This window comes from Otolemur garnettii, unplaced genomic scaffold (genome assembly GCF_000181295.1).
Source record: "Otolemur garnettii isolate 467f Iridium unplaced genomic scaffold, OtoGar3 scaffold00216, whole genome shotgun sequence".
In the NCBI taxonomy this organism is placed as follows: domain Eukaryota; kingdom Metazoa; phylum Chordata; class Mammalia; order Primates; family Galagidae; genus Otolemur; species Otolemur garnettii.
Window position 1 is genome coordinate 228,899 of NW_003852611.1, and position 19,696 is coordinate 248,594.

Consider the following 19,696-nt stretch of genomic DNA (forward strand, 5'->3'; position numbering starts at 1 on the left):
TGTGTTAAGACATTTATATTCTACATTTAGAAAGATTCACATGTACCCTTGTAAGATGAACCATAGGCGTGGTCCCACCAATCTCCCTCCCTCTACCCATATTCCCTTTCCGCTTTCCCCATATTCTTGGGCTATAATTGGGTTACAGCTTTCATATGAACGCTATAATTTGGTTTCATAGTAAGGCTGAGTACATTGGATACTTTTTCTTCCATTCTTAGATACTTTGCTAAGAAGAATATTTTCCAGCTCCATCCATGTAAACATGAAGGAGTTAAAATCTCTATTTTTCTTTAAGGCTGCATAATATTCCATGGTGTACATATATCACAATTTATTGATCCATTTGTGGGTTTAATGAAATTTGAAGTTGGAAAACAATATAATACAAAAGTTGATAAGACCTTGCCTGCCTATCTTGATATACTTTGTTAATGATTGACATATATTCTCCAGATTTTTTACATATTGTTGCAACAGATGTATTCTGCCTCAAAAATGGGGCCATAAGATACATGTCATTCTGCGTTTTCTTTTTAAAAAATATACTGTGGTATGTTTCCATACCACTACATATATAGCAGATTCATTCTCTTTAGCAATTATGTACCATAAAATCTTATGAATAGACCATCTGCTATGGTTGAAAATATATCTCTCCAAAACTTGTATGTTGGAACTTAGACCTCAAGGTGATAGTATTAGGAGGTGGGCCCTTTAGGGAAGTGATCAAGTTGGAAGTACTCTGCCCTTGTGAATAGAATTAATTCCCTTATAAAAGAGGCTTCAAAAAGTGGCTTTTGCCAAGTGAGGACACAGAATTCATCCTCTTACCATATGAGAATGCAGCTAGAAGGCACAAGCCTTCTACAAACACTGAATCTGCTCACCCCTTGATCTTGGACTTCCCAGCTTCCAGAACTATAAGAAAACAAATTTATATTATTTATAAACTGCACACTCTGGAAATTTATAGGAACTTTCAGGAATTTCTGTTTTAGAAGCAGAGAAGAACATCTTCTAAATTAGTGTTTCATAGCCTGCTTTTTCCTTAAACAGCTTTATTGAGGAATGATTGACATAAAAAGCTGCACATATGTAAATTACATATTTTAATAAATTTGACATGTGTATAAACTGTCAAAGTTATCATCACAATCAAGATAATGAAGTTTCCCTTCATACCTTTATAATCCCTTCCACTTAATCCCGATACCCAGTCAACCACTAATCTACTTTCTACCACCATGAATTTGTTTGTTTTTTCTAGACTTTGATATGCATGCATTTGTACAATAAGCCATCTTTTTGATGGCTTTTTTTACTTAAAATAATAATTTTTGGGATTTTGTGATGTGGGCTAATCTTACTGGAGTTAGATGATATCTCAATGTGGTTTTGATTTGCATTTCTCTGATGATTAAGGATGATAAGCATTTTTTCATGTGTTTGTAGGCCATGTACCTGTCTTCATCAGAGAATTTCCTGTTCAAGTCTCTTGCCCACATACATTCCTGGTGGGAATGCAAGCTGATACAACCTTTTTTGGAAAGAAGTTTGGAGAACACTCAAGGAACTAAAAATAGACCTACCATTTGATCCTGCAATTCCTCTACTAGGTATATACCCAGATAATCAAAACTTATTGTACAACAAAGACATTTACACTAGAATATTTATTGCAGCCTAATTCGTAATAGCCAAGACATGGAAACAGCCCAAGTGCCCATCGACCCATGAATGGATTAACAAATTGTGGTATATATACACCATGGAATACTATGTAGCCTTAAAAAAGGATGGAGACTTCCTATCTTTCATATTTACCTGGATGGAGTTAGAATATATTCTTCTTAGTAAAGTATCTCAATAATGGAAAAAGAAAAGTATCCAATGTATTCAATACTACTATGAAATCAATATATAACCACCTACATACTCATGTGAATGGCCATGAGTATGGCCAAAACATAACTATAGTCCAGAAAGTAGAAGGGAATAGGAGAGATAGAGGAGGGGAGGGGGGATATGGGAGGAGGGAGGGTATTTGGGTGGACCTCACCTAATGTGCATGATGCAATGGTACATTTCAAAACTATTAAGAAATGAGTATAATTGTGATGGATGTGTTACTTAGTTCAATGTAAGCATTTCACGTTATATATCAAAGAAGTTCCCTGAAACCCATAAATGCATCAATATACAAAGTTATGATTTAATAAAAAATAATAATACATTAAACTATAAAAATAATTTTGAGATTCATTCTTCTTGTGTGTATTATGATTTTATTTCTTTTTTGTTAATTAGTACTCTATTGAATAGATATACCACACTATAGGACATTCATCATAGGCATTTTGGTTGTTTCCAGTTTTAGGCTATTACAAATAAAGCTGCCACAAACATTCATATACAAATCTTTGTATAAACTGATTTTTTTCTCTTTTGGATAAATGCCTGGGAGTGAAAGGGCATATGTAGGCATATGTAGGTCATATTGTAGGCATATGTTAAACATTTTCAGAAACTGCCAAACTCTTTTCCAAAGTGGTTACACCATTTTATATTCTCAATAGAAGTATATGAGAGTTCAGTTCTCAACATCTTTACCAACACTTGGTATAGTTTTATTTTTAGCTGCTCTACTAAGTGTGCAGTCATTTTTATCTGCACTTCCTTAATTACTAATACTATTGAACATCTTTCATGTGCTTATTTGCCACTTATATATCTTCTTCGGTAAAGTGTTGATTCAAAAATTTTGGTCATTTTTATTAAAAGGTTTAGTTTCTTATTATTTGTCACATATATTCTTTTCAAATATTTCATCACAGTCCATGAATTTTCTTTCTTTTCTTTTCTTTTCTTTTCTTTTCTTTTCTTTTCTTTTCTTTCTTTCTTTCTTTCTTTCTTTCTTTCTTTCTTTCTTTCTTTCTTTCTTTCTCTTTCCTTCATTCCTTTCTTCCTTCCTTCCTTTCCTCCTCCTCCTCCTTCTTCTTCTTTTGAGACAGATTCTCACTTTTTTGTCCTCCATAGAGTGCCATGGTGTCATAGATCACAGCAACCTCAAACCCATGGGCTCAAGTGATTCTCTTGACTCAGCCTCCCTATTAGCTGGAACTATAGGTGCCCTGCACAATGCCTGGCTATTTTTAAAGATGGGGTGTCACTTCTGGAACTTGTGAGCTTAGGCTAGGATCAGAGGCATGAGCCACTGCACCTGGCCTCATGAATTTTCTTTTCATTTTCTTAAAGCAGGTGTCTTTCAAAGACCACAATAGTTTAATTTTGATGAAGTGTGACCAATCATTTTTTCCCTTATGGATTGTGCTTTGGTGTCATATCTAAGAAATCTTTTCCTAATGAAAGTTATAAAGATATTCTTCTATTTTGTTAATGTTTTATGATTGGAGGTTTCACATTTAGTTTTATGAATTATTTACTTATTGTGGATAATACTACTTTTAATTGGCAGGCCATAGTTTGTACACATGTATGTGGAACAATGTGAAGTTTAGATATATGTGTAACATGTGGAATGGTAACATAAAGTTAATAAACATATACGTCACCACAGAAAGGCAAATGCAGCATGATGTCACTTACATGTTGGATCTGAAAAGCTGGTCTCATAAAGTAGAGTGATTTGATGGTAATAGGCCAGAGAGGGCAACAGGGGAAGGATACAGGGAGTTAGTCACAGGGTACAAAGTTTCAGACAGACAGGAGGAAGAAACCCTGACATCTGTTGCACAGTAGGGTGACCAGAATCAATGAGAATGTACTACATATTTCAAAATACCTGAGAGTCCACAACAAAAGTCTTCTGCATTTACAATGGAGAGCAACAAGGCTCTGAGCTTCATCCTAACAACACTGTACGAGTGGTCAGCCAGGCATGGACTCTTAGTTGTGGCAGGGGCAGAACAAGAAGCCCACACTGCTATGTGCCTGGCATGCCCAGCCTAGATGTGTCGGTCAGCAAGGCACACTGCCGCAGGGGTCTCTGAAGGGGATTCAAGTCAAGGGGGTACCCAGGACTGCTGAGGCCCACACAGGCCTCCTAGCCACAGTAGACTGCGCTGAAGCATGGCCACACCAGGACAAATGTCAGAGCCTGGACTGCGACTCCTGGGCACTTCTTCCCTCCCTGCTCTTCTCTGCCTTTTCTTCCATGGTTGTGGGGGATAGAGGAAGATGGTTCTTAGTAAACTGCTGCTTCTTCTAAATCTTACAATGGAAGCAAACATCCAGAAACCTGGTCCTAGATATTTTGCTATTTTTTTTTGTCCTCCCTGAGGAGGTGGGGCTGTGCATATCTTAGTTTGGGCAGCATGGAGCACTGTGGTACTTGGAGTTAATCAGAAAAACTCCATGGTAGTTCCCTTTACAGGGATACTTCATGTCCTTTGTTAGGTATATTTTCAGGCATTTCATTTTCTTTGAAGCTATTGGGAAGGTTATTGTGTCTTTGATTTCATTCTCAGTTTGACTGATCAGAAATAACATAAAAAGTAAACAAATGAAAGAACATGCCATGCTCATGGTTGGGGAGAATTACCATTGTTAAAATGTCTATACCAACTCAAAGCAATCTACAGATTTAATGCAATCCCCATCAAAGCACCAATGGCATACTTTAAAGAACTTGAAAAAAATAGTACTTCATTTTATATGGAACCAGAAAAAAATCCTGCATAGCCAAAGCAATTTTTAGAAATAAAGACAAATATGGAAGCATCACATTACCAGACTTCAGGTTATACTACAAATCCACAATGATCAAAACAGCATGGTACTGGCACAAAAATAGAGATACAGATCTATAGACTAGAATAGAGAATTTAGAAATGAACCCATGCGTATCACCATCTGATCATTGATAAACCGAACAAAAGCATACACTAGAGAAAGGAATCTGAGTTAATAAAGGGTACTGGGACAACTGGTTATTAGCTACATGTAGAAGACTGCAACTGGCCCTGCACCTCCTGTTAAAGATAAAAATTGACTCTCTCTGGATAAAAGATTTAAGATACAAAACAATAAAAATTCTAGAAGAGATTGTGGGGAAAACTCTTGACACTATCATCCTGGGAAAAGAATTTATGAAAAAGACCCCATTGGCAATTGCACCAAGACCACAAAAAAATAAATGGGATGTGATCAAACTGAAAAACTTCTGCACAGCTAAGGGTACAACAACTAAGGCAAACAGACAACCTTCACAATGGGAGAAGATATTTGCATGCTATGAATCTGACACAGGACTGATAACTAGAATCAGAAAAGGTCAAACAGTCCCATTTATAAGTGAGGAAGAGACTTTAACAGAACCTTTTCTGAAGAAAACAGACGAATGGCCAACAAACACATGAAAAAAATGCTCAGCATCCCTTATCATCAGAGAAATGCACATCAAAACCACCCTGAAATATTATCTAACCCCAGTGATAATAGCCCATACAACAGTCTCAAAGCTGCAGATGCTGGTGTGGATGTGGAGAAAAGGGGACACTTTTACACTGCTGGTGGGACTGTAAACTAATACAACCTTTTTGGAAAGAAGTATGAACAATCCTTAAAGAACTCAAATTAGACGTCCCATTTGATTCTGCAATTCCATTACTGGGCAACTATCAAGAAGAAAAAAAAACTTTTTATAATAAGGACATTTGCACTAGACTATCACTGCTCAATTTACAATTGCCAAATTGTGCAAACAACCTAAATGCCCACCAACCTTGGATTAACAAGCTGTGGTCTATGTATACCATGGAATACTATTCAGCCACTAAAAAAGATGGAGACTTTACATCTTTTGTATTAACCTGGATAGAGTGGGGACATATTCTTCTTAGTAAAGCATCACAAGAATGGAGAAGCAAGACTCCAATATATTCGATTCTAACATGAAGACAGTAGAGGAGCTAATACAAGGGGGGGGGGTAGGGAGAGGAGGGAGTGGGGAGAGGGGAGGAAGGAGGAAGAAGAGGGTCATGGTGTAAGGCACAACTCTTAGGGGCAGGACACAATTATAAGAGGGAATTTACCTAACAAATGCAATCAGTGCAACCTAATTCTTTGTAACCTCAATGAATATCAAACAATAAAAAAAGAAAAAAAGATAGTGGGGTGTTATTGTAGAAATAAATAGTGCAATCAAATAGAAAAGAAAGCCCAGAAATACTTTATACATACTTAGGCAATTGATATTTTACAAAAATTCCAAGGCAATTCAGAGGAAAAAGGAAATTCTTTTCAACAAAGGGCATTTGAACAATTGATTATACACATAAAAACTCACTATCTGTCTAAAATTAACCTAAGAGTGTTCTCACAATGCAGTCAGGCCATGCATCAGGGCCAGGCCTTCCTGTTCCCTTATTACACTCCTAGGAACCTAGAAGGAAGCTCCTTTATGAGGGTCTGAAACCACACATGATCTGCCTACCATAGAAATACTAGGGCCTGGGAAGCTGGAACTTGTCTTATGAAAACCGTCTTGCCACTTCTTCCATTCCTCTGGGATGTTGTCTTTTGGGATACATCCTTTCTCTGATCCCCAGGATATCTGGCTTGCCCAGAAGCGCCTCTTCAACCCCTGGCCAAAGGCTCACACCTCACTCAGGCCTCTTAAAGGGACCTCTCCCTGCCAACGTTATGAAAGGAGAAAACTTCACAGAAGAAAGGACAAATGCTGTACTATATAGTTATGAACCTCAATAGGACAAATGTTCCCCTATTTGGAGACCACACCCAGGCCACTCTGACTTCCAGTGCAGCCTGGTTCACAGGACTTTGTTATCCTAATTAGCACAGGCCTACAGGACCTAAAATCCCCAATGGTTCTTCTGAAAGTATTAACCAGGTATCATGTTTCCCCGAAAATAAGACCTACCCAAAAAAATAAGCCCTAGCAGGATTTCTATGCATTTGTTAAATATAAGCCCTACCCCGATAATAAGACCTAGTGATGGGCATGGCTATGCAAATATGACCTGCATTTCAGTGCAGAGAGGAAAACATCCCCGGAAAATAAGCCCTAGTGTGTCTTCTTGAGAAAAAATAAATATAAGACAGTGTCTTATTTTGGGGGAAACATGGTAATAATGTTAGTGTGGGGAGGCCACTTCAGCATGTGTGTTTCTGTGCTGCACACGGCTCAGAACCTCCTGTGTTGCTGTTGGGGTTACCTTAATACTTCCCTCAAGTCATTTTCCATTCAATTTTTCTTTTTTAATAATTTAATAATAGTTTTTTTTTAATAAATAGCATACTAAAAATTGAATTCAGTTCAGAAACTTTTTCTTTTATATTTTATTTTAGATTAATATGAAGGTACAAATGGTTAGGTTACATTGTTTGTGTTTGTTAGGTAAAGTTCAAGTTGTAGTTGAGCCAGCCACTGAGGGGGTGTGCTGTATACCCTTACATCGAGCCCATTAGGTAAGAACTTACCAATCGCTCTCCCCCATCCATCTCCCTTTTCTCTCCTGCTCCCCCACTACTTGAATTTAACCTTGTTTTTACTCTCATGTGGGTGTGTAGTTGTTTTTTTATTGGTTTCATATTGGTATTGAGTATACTGGATACTTGCATTTCCATTCTTGTGATACTTTACTAATAAGAAGGTCCTTCAACTCCATCCAGGCAAATATGAAAGATGTCTCCATCATTTTTATAGCTGAATAGTACTCCATGGTATACATATACCACAGTTTATTAATCCATTCATGAGTTTATGAACACTTGGGTTGCTTCTATGTCTTGGCAATTGTGAATTTAGTTGCAACGAATATGCTAGTGCAAATGTTGTTATGGTGAAATAATTTTTTTTCTTCTGGGTAGATACCTAGTAGTGGGATTGTGGGATGAAATGGAAGGTCAACTTTTATCTCTTTGCTAATTCTCCATACTTCTTTCCACGGAGGCTGTATTAGTTTGCAGTCCCACCAGCAGTGTAAAAGTGTCCCCTTCTCTTCATATCCACACCAGCATCAGTAGATTTGGGACTTTGTGATGCAGGCTATTCTCACTAGGGTTAGGTGTTACCTCGGGGATTTGTGATTTGCCTTTCTCTGATGATTAGGGACAATGAGCATTTTTTCATGTATTTGTAAGCCATTTGTTTTCTTCAGAGAAAGTTCTGTTCAAGTCTCTTGCTCACTTATAAGAGGGATTGTTTGCTCTTTTCTTGTTGATTAGTTTGATTGCTTTGTAGATTCTCGTTATCAGCTCTTTGTGATATCAGTTACATGGAAAATCCTTCTCCCACTGTGAAGGTTGTCTGTTTGATTTAGTTGTTGTACCCTTAGCTGTGCAGAAGTTTTTCAGTTTTATCATGTTCCATTCATTTATTTTGGGGGTTGCTGCCATTTTCAAGGTATCTTCTTCATAAAAGAAGAAGAGTTAAGAGTTTTAACTCTTGTTAAAAAGTTTGTTAAGAGTTTTTCCCAACTTTCTTCTAGAATTTTTATTGTTTTGTGTTGTAAGTTTAAAGCTTTTATCCAGCAAGAGTTACCTTTTGTCAGTGGTGAGAGGTGCAGGTCCAGTTTCAGTCTTCCACATGTGGCTAACCACTTCTCCCAATACTATTTAATAAACAGGGCTTCTTTTCCCCAGTGTATGCTTTTGCTTGGTTAATCAAAGATCAGATGGCAATTCACTGCTGGCTTCATCTCTCAGTTCTCTATTCTATTCCATAGATCTATATTTCTATTTTTGTGCCAGTACCATCCTATTTTGATCACTGTAGACTTACAGTATAGCCTGATCCAACTTTATCCTTTATCAAAATCATTTTGTCTATTCAACTATCTTTGCACTTCCATGTGAATTTTAGATTTTGCTTGTCAATTTTTCCTAAAAGACTGCTGGGATATTGATTGGGATCATAGTGACTCTATTGATCAGTTTGAGGAGAATGAGACTTTAACAATATTGAGTGTCCTAGCCCATGAGCATCAATTACCTCTCTAAAATCTATATTGTCTGATTTCAATTAGCCATTACAGCCTTTTTTTTTTTTTTGACTGGTGTTTTCATGGTATATTGTTTCCATCCTTTCTCATTTGGGGGTTTATTTATATTTACAGTGGGGTTTTTTTGTTTTTTTTGTAGGCAGCCTATAGCTGAGTTTTGCTTTTTAATCTAAATCTTTCAGTCTCTGCTATGGTATATTTAGATCATATATAGATGTGGTTATTGATATGATTGTGTTTAAACCTACAATCTTGCTAATTGTTTTCAATCTGCCCTATCTTCTCTTTGGGCCTCTTTTCCTCTAGTTATGACTTCTTTTCAGTTAATTGGGGGCATGTTTTATGATTCCATTTTAAATATGTACTATGTCTTTAACTTTTCATAGTGTATATTCAAGTCGTATTATACAGTTTCATATCTTTACTAAAAACCTTTCCACAGTTACACTTTTACTTCTCCATTCCCAAACTTTTTGTTCTTTTGTCAGCTATTTATTTATAGCCATAAAATGTATTTTGTCATATGTATGACATTTTGTAAAACGTATGACCAAAGACATTTTACTTTCATGTATGTTTTAAAATTCACAATATCTCGATATTATTTAAAATATTATTTGAAATCTTTGTCAATTTCAAAGATATTTTGGTAGAAAAAACTGATTTATTTATGCGGTTACCATTTATGGTACACTTATATCAATTTTTACAGCCATATTTCCATCTGGAATCATATCCCTTCTCCTTGAAGGACTTCTTAAAACATACCTTGTAGCATAGCTTTGCTGGTGATAACCACTTTCAGCTTTGTATACCTGATAAACTATTTATTTTGCACTTGACTTTGAAAGATATTTTCACTGAGTTAGACTTTTAGGCTAATTTTTTTTCTTTTATTAATTTAAATGCATACTTCTTCTGTCATCCAACTTGCACGGTTTTCAAGGAGAAATCTGAGGTCATCACTTTCTTGGGACTTTGTATACATCTTTTCCCCTGCTTGCTTTTAAAATTTACTCCATCATTATTTTTAAGATTTGATTTTGGTGTCACTTGCCAACCAACTTATCTACTTCTCCTTAGCTGTCTTTTTCCTTTTGTCCCTTCTTTGTTCATTTTTAATACTTCCATTGCTCTATCATCAAGGTCGCTAATCTTTTCTTCTGTATTATCTAATAGTCTATTAATCATATCTAATATTTTTTTCAATGACATAAATTTTAGTTTTCACTTACTGAAGTTGGATTTGGATCTTTTTCGTATCATTCATAGCTCTACTTAAAATAATCAATTAGTTTTATAGTTTTGCATATGTCTTAGTTAATTCTCTGTTGCTTATAACAGAATACCAGACACTGGATAATTTATAAAGAAAAAGTAGGCTGGGCACCAATGACTCACTCCTATAATCCTAGCCCTCTGGAAGGCCGAGGTGGGTAGATTGCTTGAGCTCCAAAGTTTGAGACCAGCCTGAGCAAGAGTGAAACCTCATCTCTACTAAAAATATAAAAACTAGCCAGGTGTCATGGCAGGTGCCTGTGGTCCCAGCTACTCAGGAAGCTGAGGCAAGAGGATCACTTGAACCCAGGAGTTTGAGGTTGCTGTGAAGTATAACGCAACAGCACTCTAGCCTGGGGCAACAGAGTGAGATTCTTCCTTGAAAAAAAAGGAAAAAGAAGTGAAAAAGTATTTATTTTTTACAGGTCTGAATGCTGAGAAGTCTGAGACTGAGGGTCTGCATCTGCTGAGAAATTGCTTGCTGGTGGAGACTCTCCACAGAGTCCTGAGGAAATTCAGGAGCTCAGGATATCACATGCAGAGCTTAGATTTCTATTCGTGTTCTTATGAAGCCACCGGTTTCCCTCCTATGATAATCCATTAATCCCTTAACACGTTAATCCATATATGGATCAATCCATTCACTAGGGCAGAGCCTCTTAAAGGTCCCACCTTTCAATATTGCCACATTGAGGATAAAGTTTCAACATGAATTTTGGAGGGAACATTCAAACCATAGCAGCACCTATAGAATCCAGTTACAAAACTTTTATTAATGTACTTGTCTACCAATTCTATCATCAGTAAAATCTCAGAGTCAATTTTGATTCTCTCCTCATTTTGCTTCATAATTTCTTCATTTTTATTGGATGCCAATCACTGGTAAATTTATCTTGTTAGATGCTCAATATTTGTGTATTGCTATAGATGGTTCTTGAAGATAGTCTGATCCTTTCTGGAATTGTTTTTAAGTTCTTCTACTTGGAACCAAAGCAGCCTTAAATCTAGGGCCAATTTTGCCCCACTACGGAGACAAAACATTTCTGAGTATTTTAACCAACACCTATAAATTATGAGGTTTTCCACATAAATTGGTATGGACAGAGAGCATTCCTTGCCCTGTCTGAGCTATGGGTATTATTTCTTCCAACCATTGATGTGATTTTTTTTCCTTTGCCAGAGGGAATGTCCTCATTTGCATATATTGATCATTACTCAGCTAAAGACTAAAGTAAGACCACTACAGTTATATGGAGTTGTCTCTTTGCAACAAGCTCTTCCCCAGAACTCTGCTCCCCCATCTATACCTTTGGCTTTGACTCCTGATTCTGTATCCCTAATCAGAGAGATTATTGGGTGCTATTTGGGTACCCCATCTCCCGCAGAGGCCTGGGAACTTTCCAGACAGTAAACTGGGATAATCTTAAGACTTAGATAATATTTGTTTCTCTCTCTCCAAAATTGATGTCTTTTGTCATTCAAGAACCAGTGTCTTAAAAAACATTTCTTCATATATTTTTTCTGATTCTATAGGTGTTTCAAAACAAAGAGTCACTATCATTCAATCCTGATCCAAAACTGTAAGGTGCCAAACAATTATTCTTTTTTTAATTTTATACATTTATTTATTTTAATTAAATCATAGTTGTGTACATTAATGCAGTCATGGGGTACAGTGTGCTGGTTTTCTATACAATTTGAAATATTTTCACCAAACTGGTTAACATAGCCAAACAATTATTCTGAGTAAACATTTATTTTGAGATAGTGTAGGTTCAAACGTAGTTGTCAGAGATCCTATGTACCCATTACACGGTTTTCCCGAAAGGTAACATCTTACAAAAATGTAGCACAATATTACAATTATCATATTGACACTGATGGATCATAATAGAAACAGTTCCATCAGGACAAGTATACTTCATGCTTTTCCTTTTATTGTCACACCCAACTCACTCCCCCCACCCCATTATTGACCACTGGCAATCACTATATTTTTCTCTCTGTTGCATAGTTTTGTCATTTCAAAAATGTTACATAAATGAAATTATACAGTTTATGACATCTTGGAATTTATTTTTCATTCAGCATAATTCCCTGGTGATTTATCCAAGTTATTGTGCTTATCCATAGTTATTTCTTTTTTATTGCTGAGTAGTGTTTCATAGTTGGGAGAGTACCATATGTCTCTAATCATTTGCCCATTGAAGAACATTATTGTTATTTCTAATTTGGGTGTAATAAATAAAGATGCTATAAGTTTTCATTTCTTTGGAATAAGTATGCAAGGGTATAATTGATGGATTGTATGATAGTTGAATATCGATTTATTTTTTTCAGAAAAGAATTTTAAGAACTCATTTTTCAAGACCCTAACTACCATGATATTCCCTCTGAATTAAGTCCTAGCTGTCATGTCAGACACACTCCAACTTCAAAAATGAAAGGCTTGAATTTAATCGATTTATTTTTTCTGACTCACTAGAATTTTTAGTTGTAAATAAAACATTCCCTTTAATATCTGAAGGTTAGCCACATTTGTCAGAGAAGTTGAATACTTAAGTAAAATGTGCCATAATTGTTATAAAAAACACGGTGATATCCTAATTTCTTATGCTACCAAATATAGTTGTAAAAGAGAGATAGTTGAATACTTAATATTATAAAAACTGCCATACTTTCCCCAAATGGCAGTACCATTTTACATTTCTCGTAGGGATATATCTAGCATCTGTATCCTCATCAACATTTGGGATTATCACTTAAAAAAATTAGCTATTCTGGTATGTGTGTCATGATATCAAATTGTGGTTTCAATTTGCATTTCCCTAGTGGCCAATCTTTTCCTTTGCTTATTTGCCACTTCTAATCCAGTTCAGTCAAATGTTTGCCTATTTTCAAATTGGATTGCATGTTTGTTACTGTTAAGTTTTAAGAATCCTTTATATTCTCCAGATATTAGTTCTTTATTGGATATTGTGATCAAATATTTTCTCTAAATGTATAATTTATTATTTTATCCTCATAACAATGTCTTTGTCAGAGTCAAAGTGTTTAATTTTTCATAGGTTCTAATTTTTCTCTTTTAATTTTTACAGATTGCATTCAAGTCTAACAACTCTCTAACCTAAATATTGAAGATTTTTTTCTAGAAGTTTTATAGATTTACATTATGCATTTAAATTCATGAGTCATTTATTTTTTAATTTTTTTTTGCAGTTTTTGGCAGGGCCGTGTTTGAACCCACCACCTCTGGTATACGGGGACAGCACCCTACTCCTTTGAGCTACAGGCACCGCCCTCTGTGAGTCATTTTAAATTAATTTTTGTATAAGGTATGAGATTTAGGGTGATTTTCACTTCTTTGCCTATGGATGACAAACAGCCCCAGGACTATTTGAATTGCTTTCACTTGTCAAAACTGATTTGTACATATTTGTGTGAGTCTACTTTTAGGTTCTTCATTCTGTTCCATTGAACTATCTCTATCCCATTGTCAATACCACATTATTTTGATTAATGTACTATATATTAGGTATTAATGTCAGTAGAAAAATTCAGCTATTTTAGTTTCCTTGTCTTTCCATACATATTTTAGGATAGCTTGTCTATATCTACAATGTATGCTGAGATCTGACTGATAGGAAATCATTCAGATCTATAAAACTGACATATTTATTATGCTGATAATTTCAGTCCATGAACAGTATGTGTTTACAAGTATTCAGGTCTCCTTTGATTTCTTTCATCAGGATCTTATAATTTTAAGCATATAGAATCTACACATTTTGTTAAATGTATACCTATGCATTGCATTTACTTTGGAATGATTGTAAATGATATAGTTTTATTTAAAATTTTGGGTCCCACATGCTTGTCATCAGAACATATATTATTATTTTTTGTACATTGATCTTTTATACTGAAACATTACTGAACTGACAGCAATAAAAACTTGGAGTTTTTATTAACTGGGAATTTCTACTTAGATAATTGTCATCTACAAAGAAGGCTAGTTTTTTTCTTTCTTCTTTTACAATATATATGCCTTTTAATTTCATCCTTGCTCACTGCAGTGGCTAGAATTTCTAGTAATATCTCAAATAAGAATGGTGAGAGCAGACACCCTTGCCTCTTTCCTGATACTGGAAGAAAAGTATTAATAGTCTTTGCCATTAAACATGAGGTTAGTTATATGGGAGTTTTTGTACATTTTTAATCAAATTGAGATAATTTCCTTTTATTCCAATTTGCTGTAAATTGTACCATGATTACATCATAGATTTTATCAAATGTATTGTCTGCATCAATTAATGTTATTGTGTGAGTTTTCTTCTTAACTTGTTGATATGCTAGAGTACATGAATTAATGTTCAAATGTTGAAACAGGCTTGCATAATTTGAATAAATTCCACTTGATTACGTTGCATACACCGTTTTACATATTTTTAGATTCAGTTTACCCATACTATGTTGAGATTTTGCACCTAATTCCTGAAAGATACTGGTTTGTGTATTTGCTTTTATACTGTGTTTGGGTTTGATAGCAGTGGTAATACAGTATTAGAAAATGATTTAGGAAGTATTTCTTCCTCTTTTATTGCTGGTAAAAGATTGTGTAATTTCGTGTAATTCTTCTTCAAATGTTTAAAAAAAATTCAGCAAAACATGAATGTTTATCTTGTGCTTTTTAACTTTAAATACAATTTCTCTAATAATCATGCTTTTTTGATCACTATAGACTGAAGTCTGATAATATGATGCCTCTAGATTTGTTTTTGTTTCTTAAAATTAAATTGGTTCTTTGGGGTTTTTTCTAGTTCCATATGAAACAAAGTGTAATTTTTAAAGTTCTTCAAAGTATGACACTGAAGTTTTGATGAGTATTGCATTAAATCTATAGATTGCTTTGGGTAGTACAGACATTTTAACAATGTCGATTTTTCCCAGTTAGGAGCAAGGTATGTTCTTCCATTTGTTAATGTCTTCTGCTGTTTCTTTTCTCAGGATTTCATAGTTCTCTTTATGGAGATGTTTCACATTCTTTGTTAAATGTACTCCCAAGTATTTCATTTTTTTAGAGTTACTGTAAAAGGTATTGCATCTTTGAATTTATTCTTAGCTTGACTGTCATTGGCTTATATGAAGGCTACTGATTTCTGGACATTGATTTTGTATACCTAGACATTGATATATATTTTTTTCTCTTTTTTTATTGTTTCAGATTCATTGAAGGTACAAAGAATTGGGTTACACTGATTGCATTTGTTAGATAAAGTCCCTATTATACTTATGTCCCACCCCCAAGAGGTGTGCCATACACCGTGAACCCCCATCCTCCCCTCCCCACTCCCTCATTCCCTTACCCCTCCCTTGTATTAGCTCAGTACTGCTTTCATATTAGAGTTAAGTACATTGGATTCTTGCTTCTCCATTCTTGTGATTCTAAGAAGAATATGTTCCACCTCCATCCCGGTTAATACAAAAGATGTAAAGTCTCCATCTTTTATAGTGGCTGAATAGTATTGCATGGTATACATATACCACAGCTTGTTAATCCATTCCTGGGTTGGTGATTATTTAGATTGTTTCCACAATTTGACTATTGCAAATTGAACAGTGATAAACAGTCTAGTGCAAATGTCCTTATGATAAAAGGAGTTTTCTTCTTCTGGGTAGATGCCCAGTAATGGGATTGCAGAATCAAATGGGAGGTCTAATTTGAGTTCTTTGAGGATTCTCTATACTTTCTTCCAAAAAACTTGTATTAGTGTACAGTCCCTCCAGCAGTGTGAAAGTGTTCCCTTCTCTCCACATCCACATCAGCATCGGTAGCTTTGAGACTTTATAATGTGGGGCATTCTCACCTGGGTTGGGTGATATCTCAGGGTAGTTTTTATTTGCATTTCTCTGATGATAAGAGATGATGAGCATTTTTTCATATGTTTGTTAGCCATTCATCTGTCTTCTTTAGAGAAAGTTCTATTCATCCCTCTTACCAAGTGATATATGGGACTCTTGGGTCTTTTTTTGTTGATTAATTTAGATCATAGTTATCAAGCTTTTATCTGATTCATAATATGCAAATATCTTCTCCCATTGTGAAGTTTGTCTGATCTTTGGTTGTTGTTTCCTTGGCTGTACAGAAGCTTTTCAGTCTCATTAAGTCTTATTTGTTTATTTTTGTTGTTGTTGCAATTGCCACAGAAATCTTCTTCATAAAATCTTTCCCCCGGCCAATATCTTCAAGTGTTTTCTTCACACTTTCTTCAAGGATTTCTATTGTTTCTCATCTTAGATTTAAATCTTTTATCCATCTTGAATCATTTTTGTAAGTGGTGAGAGGTACATGTCCAGTTTCAATCTTTTACATGTGGGTATCCTGTTCTCCCAGCACCATTTATAAAATAGCAATCCTTTTCCCCCAGTTTAAGTTCTTGTTTGGTTTATCAAGGATCACATGGCTATAAGAGGTTAGTTTCATCTCAGGGTTTTCTATTCGGTTCCCAATGTCAACATCTCTAGTTTTGTGCCAATACCATGCTGTTTTGATCACTATGGCTTTGTAGTATAGCCAAAAGTCTGGTAGAGTAATACCCCCAGCTTTATTTTTATTACTACAAGTTGCCTTGGCTATACAGGGGTTTTTTTTAGTTTCATACAAAATGAAGAATTATTTTTTCCAAATCTTGAAAGTATGATGATGGTATTGTCATCAGGATTGAATTGAATCTGTAAATTGATTTGGGTAGTATAGACATTTTCACAATTTTAATTATTCCCAGCCATGAACATGGTATGTTCTTCCATTTGTTAATATCTTCTGCTATTTCTTTTCTTAGAGTTTCGTAATTTTCTTTATAGAGTTCCTGCCTATATTCTACATACCTCTCATCTGACTTTTGGTTCTGTCTTTCCATTTTCTTGTCTTTATCATCTATGTTTTAAACTCCCTTTCTGTCAAGTCCATTAATTCTTTATAGGTAGAGTCATCTACAGTAGCTGTCTCATGGCCCTTGGGGGAGTTCCTCTGTTTTGGTTTTTCATGTTGCTTGGATTTTTCTGTTGGTTCCTCCTCATGTGTTCTTTCTTCTTATTCACCTCCTTGTTGTCTATTTTCCTTCTTACTGCCCACTTTGTTTCAAATCGAAGTCCTTGCTCTCAATAACAGTATGTTGCAATATGTTGCCAGAACACCAGGTGGTGCTGTGTTTTTTTTTTTTTTTTTTTTTTGAAGACAGCACAGCCAACAACCTCTGTGGTCCTTATTCAAAATTTAGTTGTCTTCGGTGATTGCCTGATTGTTTCCTCAGCATTCAGACCCTGCTCCTTTGGAATCTTAAAGCTCACAAGAATCCTTCAGGGACAGGTCTCACAGTGTCCCCTGACTCCAGTTTCAATGGGGTATGGCAATCCCTCAGCCTGTCCCAAGAGTGGAGTTCTGATCCCAGCAGGCAAAATTAACACAGCCATGCTTTAGGGTCCTGCTATGTCCTTCTTACAACCTTCCCACAATGGCAGCCCCCTGGCCACCAAGACCTTCCCAATATGGCTGCCTCATCAGCCCCCAAACCTATGGCAAATCCACTCCAACCTGTATTTAAATCTGGTGGTTGTATACTCTTGGAGTCCGCCCACTCTTCCAAGCTTTCCACTCAACATGCAGCTTCCCCCAACAACTGAAAACTCCAGAAAGGTTTCTTTCTATCCCGGACCTTGGGGATAGGGGGAACAGCTAATCCCAGCTGGCCACAATCACTTGCCTAACTCCCAGTATATTTCTTGATCACTTCTAAGAGCTTTGTAGTTGAGTCCTTGGGGAGTTCCAAGTATAAAATAATGTCATCCACAAAGAGCAAGAGTTTGACCTCCTCTGTCCCCATTTGAATACCCTTGATCTCCTCTTGCCTAATTGCAATGACTAGGACTTCCAGCATTATATTGAATAGCAGTGGTTACAATGGACATCCCTGTCTAGTTCTAGCACTGAGTGGAAAGGCTTTCAATTTTACTTCATTCAACATGGTATTGGTTGTGTGTTTGTTGTAGATGGCCTCTGTCAGTTTAAGAAATGCCCCACCTAAGCTATTTTCTTAAGTGGTCTTGTCAAAAAAGGATGCTGGATTTTGTCAAAAGCCTTTTTCTACATCAATTCAGAGAATCATATTTTTTTAATGTTTATTCATGTGGTGAATTACATTTATGGATTTATGTATATTGAACCAACCTTGCATCCCTGGGATAAAACCCACTTGATTATGATGTGTGATTTTTTTTAATGTGTCGCTGTATTCTGTTTGCTAGGGTCTTATTGACTATTTTTGCATTGATATTCTTTAATGATATTGGCCTATAGCTTTCCTTTTTTCTTGAGTTCTTTCTTGCTTTTAGAATCAGGGTGAAATTTGTTTTGTAGGACATATTGGGGAGGATTTCTTCCTTGTCTATGTTTTGGAATAGATTATACAATATAGGTACTAGTTCCCCTTTGAAGGTTTTATAGAATTCTGATGTGAAAATATCTGATCCACAGCTTTTCATTTTTGGAAGATTTTGTATAGTTGATTCTATTTCAGTGCTTCATATAGGGTCTATTGAAAATTTCTAATTCTTTCTGGTTGAGTTTAGGAAGGTTTCATGGTTCCAGATATTGTTCCATTTCCTCTTCATTTGATAATTTCTGGGCATAGAGTGTTATGTAGTAATCATTGAGAATCTTTTGTATTTTTATGGTATCTGTTATTTACCCTTTATCATTTCTGATTGAAGTTATTAGAAATCTTACTTTTCTGTTTCTAGGTAGTCTGTCCAAGGGTGTATAGATTTTATTAAACTTTTCGAAGAACCAACTTTTTGTTTTGCTTATCTTTTGAATGATTCCTGTGTTCTTGATTTCATTTAGTTCTGCTCTAATTTTGGTACTTCTTTTTTCTGCTAGATTTTGGGTTGGATTGTTCTTCCTTTTCCAGTTGATTGAAATGGCCCATTACATTGTTGACATGCTCTCTTTCTGTTTTCTAGATGAAAGAATCTAATGCTATAAATTTCCCTCTTTGGACTGGCTTTGCATTATCCCACAGGTTTCCATAGCTTGTGGCTTTGTTATTATTTTGTTCCAGAAATCTAATTATTTTCTTCTTAATCTTGTCATTAACCCAGCTGTCATTCAGCATAAGGTTATTTACTTTCCATGACTTTATTTGGATATGAGGATTTTTGTTAGTATCAAGTTGAACTTTTATTTTGTAATGGTCTGAGAAAACAAGAGGAACAATTTGTATGCTTTTGAATTTGTTCAGGTTAGACTGATGTCCTAAGATATGATCACTTGGGTATTTTTTGGTTTTTGTTATGTTAATAAGTTTGAGTTCTCTATGGATTCTGGTTATTAAACCTTTGTCAGAGACATAACCTGCAAATATTTTCTCCCA